Genomic DNA, 9,198 nt, shown 5'->3' with positions numbered 1-9,198 from the left:
ACCCCTCGATTTCCAAAGGGAGGTGGGCAGGAGCCTCGGCTCCTTCCTTCCAGGGAAAGTCAGGAAAAGGGGAAGGGAAGCCAAAGAGAAAAGAATGGAGCCCATTTTCTGTGCATTGGGAACTCTTAAATTTCATCTCCATGTCATAAAATCTATTCAGAAAGTCCTGAGATACCTAATACTGTCTGCCTTTCTTGAATCTTTTCTAAGCCCTCATGCTTGGGCTTTCTCTCCCTTTTCCTTTCCTTTCCTTCTTTTCTCTTCCCTCCTTCTTGTCCTCCCTCCTTTCCACTCACCCTCTATGCATGGATTTGATACTCTCTTCATTCTGTTTTAATAGACTCTGTCTTGGGGGCGCCCGGGTGGCTCAGTCGGATAAGCATCTGACTTCGGTTCAGGTCATGATCTCACGGTTGGTGGGTTCGAGCCCCACGTTGGTTTCTGTGCCCCTTGTGGAGCTCTGTGCTGACAGCTAGGACCCGGCTTGGAATCTCTCTCTGCCCTTTTCCTGTTCCCTCTCTCTCTTTCTCAGTATAAATAAACATTAAAAAACAGAACTCTGTCTTGGTGGCATCTCCCAGGATTCCTGAAGAGGACCTGTTGGCTAAGCTCTGGGAGAATGGGAAAGACAGGGCCGCTCCTGCTTTGGGGGAGTGCTCCCCACTTTCCAGCTCACGTTCAGGACTCTCCCTGGGACCGGTAGGCCCACGCCACTGAGGAGAATGGTGGTCTCTCTACCCACGTTGCTCTCCTCTCTGGAGAGCACTGGACCTTTCTCGGAGGTCTGAGATGTTTCTGGAACATTTCTCACAACTAGCAATTTTAAAAATTGGCTGTAGTATATGATGGCCAACCAGCAGGTGCCGACGGCCCTAGAGAGCACATCATTAGGATTTACGTTATCAAGAACTCAGTCCTCATAAACTTTCTTTTCAAATGTGTCATTTCAAAGTCGAGTTATCCCAGAGAATCTGTCTGGGCTACTGGACACATGACAAGGTCTCTGCTGAGCATGGGAAGAAATGTGTGGTTTTTACGAGTCCTGCGTCTGCCGGAGATGTTTCTAAGGTGTTTCTTTTAAGGACAATAACTCTCAAGAGGGCCAATGACATTAAATCTGACAATGAGGGCTGACCTGTGCAGTCCTTGCTACACGCGAGGTGCTCTCCTAAGTATTTCAATCTTAACACTAATCCTTTGAGATAATGATCCCCGTTTTACAGGTGAGTAAACCGAGGCACAGAGAGGCCGAGAGAGAACCTAATCCAGAATTGCACGATGAGTTAGTGGCACGGCTGGGATTAGAACACAGGCTGTCTGGCTGCAGTCTGTGCCCATCCATAGCCACACTCCAACATCCTGCCCCTCACAGCGGGGGCGCAAGAGGGGAGACCTCAGCTCCTGCACGGTGCCCACACTCTCCACACCATGCACCTGGACAAGGGCATGCCGCCTCAGTGTCCTTTCTGCCCTTCAAGCACATCCTACTTGTTCTGTCTGCACCAGACCCGCCCTGGCAGGGGAGGGGGTGCTCCGTCTCGTCATCTAGAGTTCAAGTTAAAATTCCTTTTGCAGGGGACCTGACCAGATAGCACCCTGTTGAAGCGCTTCTGGAACCCAGCCCCTAGGCCAGGGCCAGGACCGGAGCAGATGCTTTTGCAAATATTTAGTTCAATGAATGCACGTTGAGGGGCAGGGACACAGACGAGGCGAGGCCTCTATTCTCTAGATGCCAGAGGTAAGAGATTGTCCTAGTCAGCTAGGACGCCTATAACAAAATACCACACACTGGGTGGCTTCAGCCACAGACATTTATATCTCACTGCGGGGAGAAGGGAGGTCTCCTGTGTCTCTTAAAATCTTTTTAATGTTTTTTTTTTTATTTTTATTTTTGAGAGAAAGATAGAGCAATCAGGGAAGGGGCAGAGAGAGAGGGAGAGGGAGGGAGACACAGAATCGGAAGCAGGCTCCAGGCTCCGAGCTGTCAGCACACAGCCCAACTGGGGGCTTGAACCCATGAACCGGGAGATCATGACCTGAGCCGAAGGGGGATGCTTAATTGACTGAGCCACCCAGGTGCCCTGAGCAGGTCTTGACTGTAAGAGATGTGGCCACACGGGAGGGTTACAGCGGAAGTGATATTGCTGCTTTTAGCACAGGCTGAACTCCTGCGGGCACAGACTGCGGTTGATTCCAGCTAACCTCCCTTATAAATTATGGTCCCTTTGTTTATTTATTTATTTTTATTTTTTAATGCTTATTTATTTTTGAGAGAGAGAGAGAGAGAGAGACAGAACATGAGCAGGGGAAGGGCAGGGAGAGAGAGACAGAGACAGAGAGGGAGACACAGCATCTGAAACAGGCTCCAGGTTCTGAGCTGTCAGCACAGAGCATGACGTGGGGCTTGAACTCAGGGACCACGAGATCATGACCTGAGCCGAAGTCGGATGCCCAACAGACTGAGCCACCTAGGCGTCCCAGTTATGGTCCTTTTCATCTCTTCTCACAGGAGAGCGTTTGCATCTTGGAATTTTCTCTTGCTTTGCCCAAGGGTCTGATTCACAGAACCAGAATGTGGTTGAATTTCAGCAGGACATTTTAATGAGGTGTGTGAAGATTTACCTGGTTTCCACCCTCTCACGAGTCTGTCACTAGAGAGCACTCCTGGGACAATCTAATCTCTGTGGGGGCAGCTCCAACCTTTCTCCCCTCTGCTTCACCCCAAGAGAGGACAAATAGATCTTTTCAAATTAACTTGTGTTCAGGAAATTTCCCCATGGGTGTCTCAGGAGGAGGCAAACTTACCAGAAGCACGACCCATGTTTCGTGGGTTATTGTTTGTTTGTTTTTGTTAATTTTTCAGCGTTTGTTGAAGGAAATAAACTTGAACTGCATAGTGGTACCTCACAGCATAACAAGGTGGCCACACGCCTGGCCAGGAGCCCTATCACAGCAGGAGCAATACCACAAAGCCAGCAGGTGGTGGTAAACGTCCCCAACACCCAGTACAAGCATTTCCATATGCACAGCCTTGGCCATGCTTTGTAAAAACGGGGTCCCTTCACACCTGGCGGAGGGAGGGGCACGCTCCATAGATCTGGCGTGGGGAGAAGCGATGTCTGGTGTTTGGCTGAGCCCTTATCCCAGATTGGTCCTGGGACCTGATTTTCATTGTCATTCTGCCTGTTCATCTTCTTACTGTTCTTGTGCTTTTTCTGAGCCCGGTTCTCCAGCCTTCTGATAAATTAATTCTCGGCTTAAATCAGCCAGAATCAGTTCTGTTTATGCACCAAATAGCTGAGATTGATACAGAGTGAAACGTTAATAGGGGTTAAGGCCAAGTACAAAATTGGGGCACTGTATTAGGGAATTGAATTTTCAAAGGGATAAAGAGAGATGTTTAAAACCGTACATTGGGGGGTTCCGTGTCTCTTTGAAGTTTTCTTAGCTTTTATTCTTTTGACCCTTTTTCTTTGCGATTGCTTCTTTCTTCTCCCTTGTGGGAGGGGAGAAGACCTCCCCTGAGGCCTGAACCGTAGCTTCTAGTAAAGTGAGAAGACCTGCCCCCTCCCCTTTCCCACGCTAAGAGGGAAGTAGGATGGGATCCACAGAAGGGGGGCAGGGGCCCTTTTGAGATGTACTTCTGCCTCCAGACTTTTGTCCAGGCTAGACAGAAAGAATCCTATGGGCTACATGTGGTCTGGCAGAGGTCACCAGGATGGAGCCTTGAATTACAACCCTTTCATTCACAAGCAAGAGAGACTGAGAACTAATGTAAACAAACAGTGAGGAAAAGGAAAGCTATTGGGCCATGCATCTAAGCGAGCCCCCTAGAGAAGCGCTGCGGAAGAAAATCCCCCGAAGGGCCTCTGATTGGCCTAACCCGAGTCACATGCTCATCCTGAGCCAATCACAGCACCCGGAGGATGTCCAGAAGGAAATTCCCAGAAAGGCCTCTGATTGGCCTGACCTGAGTCATGTGCTCATCCCTGAACCAATTAGGGCACAGCTGTTGATGGCAGATGACAGCAGATGATTGGTGAGGCCACAGTTCTGAGTCTGTTTGTGTGAATGGGAGTTTGGAGGGACAAGAGGAAGGGGAGGTCGCCCCACCTGAACAACGTGGAAAGGGTCCCACGGGAGAGACTTTGTATCAGAGGAAGTGAGAAGACATGTTAGCAGGCAACAAAAACAGGTGTCCTCTCCTGGCCTGAACCGTAGCTTCTAGTAAAGGAAGAACACCCTCCGTGGGCAGGACTGTGGGCGTGGCTCCCGGACACCTGTTTCTTACAAAGAACATGCCTTTTGACAACGTGAGACGTTCCAGCATCGGCCTCCATCAGTTTTGTTTTCTTTAGAGCCTGCGTTAGTTTCCTGGAGCTGTTGTACAAACGACCACAAACGTCGTGGCTCAAAACAAACAGAAAGGTGTACTGTCCCAGTCCTGGAGGCCACAAGTCCGAAGTCAATCAGGGCGTTGAAGGGGTCACCCCACCTCTGGGGGCCCGAGTGGAGAATCCTTTCTTGCCTCTTATGGCTTCTCCCCCTGTTCCGTGGCTTGTGGCTGCAAAATGCCAATCGTTGCCTCCACCTTTAGGTTACCTTCTCCTCCTCTTTATGTCTCTCTCTCTCTCTTATGATCACACCTGTCCTTGGATTCAGGGCTCACCAGAATAATCCAGGATGATCTCATCTCAAGATCCTTAACTGCATCCCATTTGCAAAGACCCTTTTACCAAATAAGGTCACATTTTTTATTCGTATTGTCTGTCACCCTTCCTTAGCCCACCCTACTTCTCGTTGTCTGTCTGTCTGTCTGTCTCTCTCTCTCTCTCTCTCTCACACACACACACACACACACACACACACACACAACCTCCATCAAAGTTAGGACCTGCCTATCATTTTCGTATCTGCATCCGGAAAGCCTAAAACAGTGCCTGAACCAGAGTAGACCCTCCGTGCATGTTGGTTGATGGAATAAAAGAATGAAAGGGTTGATCTCCTTGGAGTGTTTCTCTTAGTACTTCATCCACACACTGAGTACTGCTCCAAACCCGTTCTTAATGTTGAGTGTGTCTGTGCCTCTGTGCCTCGTTAAAATGCATGCTCTCTGAGCCCCCTTTTTCCTTTCTGGGTGATCATTTGTGCCCTTTAATTCAGAGCAATGAAACCTATGTGCTAAATATTGTGCCAGATGCACCCGAGGAATTAGTGGTTGATAAAGACAGATACAAATACATATCGCATAGGTTTGGTTTTACTTTCATTGGCTGTCCAGCTGTAAATAAACAATTTTGGCTTTTCTCCCTCCTCCTGATGATATGTTTCTTTACAGGTGGAGCCAGCAGTCACTGGACCCTGTGTGCCAGAGCCGTTAACTATTTTTGCAATCTACCTCTCTTTTTTCAAGCCAGTCACCTTCCTTGAGTTTTATTTCCTTAACTTGGCCCTGGACATGGACAACTGAGGCATGAAAAGGAAGCTTCAGATGGACACTAAACAGATCCCAACAGGCTAAGGAGCAGGAGGCTGACACTTGACGTTGACCGCCTTAAATCTAATTAAAAAAACCATAATTAACACGCTCTGCTTCCTGAGCAGCTGCCTTATCAGTCTGAAGCACCCACTGGGAAAGAAGTATTAATGGAGTAATTTCTACCGGGACACTTCGCAGCCACAAAGATAATTAAACGATAGCAGTGATTTCCCGCAGCTTTGAGGGCTGGTGGGTGACCACCCACGTGTGTGGGGGAGCTTCCTAACCCCTGTCAACAAGACTTTCTTGAACCCTTCCCACCGAGCAGCACAGGGTTCGACACTTAGGAGACATGTGCCCGGTTTGGGGCCAGAGAGGTTTAAATTGATTCTGGCAGCTTCCTCATGAGAGACAAGTTCTGGCATCCTTACAGAAAGTAATCCGCGTGCCCCAGAGAACCAGGTTTCAATTACTTTGCACATTGCTGTGCTAAATGAGCAAGCTTTAAAGGGGCCCTGTGGACACCACGAAAGTGCTCCCCGAGTGCAAAAGCATAAAAACATAATGGTCTTGCTGTAGCTGCTGCCCTACGAGACCTAACACGGGGCTCCTAAGGAATGACAACCAGACTGGGAAATCACCCCCTTAAATGGTTCCTCACTGGTTTTGACCGCACCGGTGCGGGTCACGGTTGGCTTTCGGTCATACTCGTGAAAGTCCGGGTGAGGCTAAGTCAACACAGAATTTGGCTTTGGGAATATTTGCAGTCCGCATATAAAAAGGAGATACGCCGAGGAGGTGACTGAAGGCGACCTCATGAGACAACGTTTTTCTTTGTGTCGGGAGCATAATTTAGGAAAGAGGTGAACAAGTAGAACTGTGTCCTTGGTAGTCTTTGTGAAGTCTGAAATGTGTCCCCGTGAATTTAGTATGTTAAATTTAATATGTTGGGCACATTCAGTTACGCTACAGGCGTATTTCTGTTCTACGTTGTGCTAAAATTAAGATGGTAATTTCTGTGCCTCTGTTAGGTTCTGTAAGGTTACTTCTGCGGAAAGCTTACAGAGCTGGATGAAAATCGTGACATAAATGAATATCCTCTTGGCTGTCACAAGAGTGACACTCTTGGAGTGGAGCGGAGGGGGTCCAGGACTGGGTCAAAATGAGAGGTATTTTTAAATTCATTAAGAAAGAGGTGCCAGGACCTCAGCTTTTACGCAAAGGTGAAGGCTTTGCCTCTCTGAGTCAATGGGTCTGTAGTTTCTGCCTAATTATCCCTGGGTCACCATCACACAAAGATCCAGCGAGGTCTGCTATTACAGGGTGGGAGAGCGCCTCGGGGAGCCGGGGGAGACTGTGGGTGCGGTTCTGTCCCGTGAGGAAGAATGATAGAAGAAAGGAGTGTGTGTCGCTGGTCAGGGATGAGGGACAGCCGGGGGAGAAGCAAGGACGAGTCTGCTGGCACATAGGCCAGATGCAGGAGCACGACTAAGGCAGGGACCAGTCCAGGATCTTGCTGTCGGTTGCTGATGGCCACGGCAACATGACCTTCTATTTAGTGTGACAAGAGCCGAACCAAGTTCCCCGATGCCCCGTGGGTGAGTTGCCGTGAGAAGCGTAGGACCCTGAACATCATAGCTATGAGGCCTCAGCCAACATGGGGTCAGTGCCAGAGCCCATGGCTTTGGGCATGGAAGGCAGGTAAGGCCCTTGGAAAAAAGGGAAAGAGGAAGTCAAACGGGTGTGTGCGTGTGTGCGTGCCTGCGGGACATTCGGGTCTTTAGAAGGATTAATAATAATCGTCATGAGTGCACAATATGTCTGAGGCACTAAGATTTCTTTTTTAAGTGTACAATTCAAGTTCTAAGATTTTTACGTATAGTCACTCATTTAATTCTCACAACGACCCCGCGAGAGAGGTACTATTATTATCTCCATTTAACAAATCAGGAAATGGAAGCAAACAGAGTATAAGTAAGGGGTACAGCCAGTTGGTGGAGCCCAGGTTGGAGCACTCCAAAGTCCCGACCCCTCATTACCTCCCTGGATGTGGTCTGCCCCAGAGATGTCCAGTCCCCAGTCCCTGGAATCTATGACTGTTACTGCACGTGGCGAAAGGGTCTGTGCAGCTCTAATTAGGTTGGGGTCCTGAGAGGGGGAGATTATTCTGGATCGTCCGGGTGGACCCTAAATGTAATCACAAGCGTCCCTTACGAGAGGGAGGCACAAGGAGACTTGACCACGGGGGAGGCAGAAAGTGGCATGACAATGGAGACCAGGTGAAGTAATGTGAGGAAGGAGTCGGGAGCCAAGGAGTGCAGGTACCTTCCAGAAGGTACAAAGGCAAAGAAACGGACTCTCCCCTCGTGCCCCCCAGGAGGAGCCAACCTTGCCAATGTCTGGGTTCTAGCTCTGTCATACCCATTTTGGACTCTGGCCACTAGAATTGTAAGATAATACATTTGTGTTGTTTTAAGTCACTGCGTTTGTGGAAATTTGTTATAGCAGCCATAGGAAACTAATACACCATAGTCCTCAACTCTTTTCATAGAAACACATAGAGATGATGTCCTCTGGGGAGACATGGGTTTATACACATGCTTACATTTCGACCCCAACAGCTCCCACCAAATTAAGTAGAGTATGTGTGTGTGTGTGTGTGTGTGTGTGTGTGTGTGTGTGAGGGCAAGGCAAAATAAACGTGTAAGTCTGTGATTCAGCAATAGATAAATATAAAGTTCATAGATAAAAATAGATATAGCATAAAATTTATTGTTAAAGAAAATGTTAATATTATAAATCTAATACACTCTTTTAATCCTTATTACTCGGACTCCACAAAGAATATTAACTAGTAGGTAGTACCGAAGAATAAACCTTATTTGATACCATACCCAGTGTTAATGGAGGTAGGAAGGTACATTTCTCCTTTACGAATATAAGCGGGGTCACATCGTATGGTACACAGGTGTTGTGTGTTTGTTAGGACAGATCCCCGGGGGCAGCCCTGAGAGTTGAGAGCGAAGGTACCGCGGGTCTCATTCACTGTGGGCACCAGATGAGTCAGCAGGGACCTCAGGAGGATTGGCATGGGTGCAGAAGGAAGGGGTCAATGGATGGAGAGTCATGTCCTGTCAGGGTTATTTTGACCTCAAAGAGGTGAAGACAGCACTCGGGAAAAGGCAGGAAGAACACTTAGTGTTGGGAGTGAGCCTCAAGAAGAAGTCTTAGTGGGCCACCTGGAGATCCTATTCTGGAAATCTCCGTGGTCATCTTACGTGAGATGTAGGTGGCTTCCCGGCATCACGGGACAGGCGGATGCTTGGCTGACACAGATGTTAAGTGAATGCTCACACCTGCGTACTATTTTATTCACCATAAAAATCACCCTTAAGTGAAAAGAGAGATAATCTAAGGAAGTCAAATGATATAACAGAAGGGTTAAAAAATTTTTTTTTCTAAATCCTTCTGCTAATTTTCATTGCTAGATAAATTTCCTGCTGAACCGATATGCCATCTACGAAGTTGTCACTAGGCCTGGTGAGTTGGCAACCAAATACGAGTTGCTCACGTATATAATTGAGTTTTCCATGTATAAACAAGTTCTGGTGCTTCATTTCTGTCTTAGAAGGAGTTGTATGCAGTAAAGAGTCATAATCTGCTTTGTAGCAACATAAAAATCTTGTCAGGTAACCTTGGTGTACTTGAACTAATCGAGA

The sequence above is a fragment of the Panthera leo genome, chromosome C1 (genome assembly GCF_018350215.1).
Source record: "Panthera leo isolate Ple1 chromosome C1, P.leo_Ple1_pat1.1, whole genome shotgun sequence".
NCBI lineage: Eukaryota > Metazoa > Chordata > Mammalia > Carnivora > Felidae > Panthera > Panthera leo.
Note: the sequence above shows the minus strand (reverse complement) of the source record.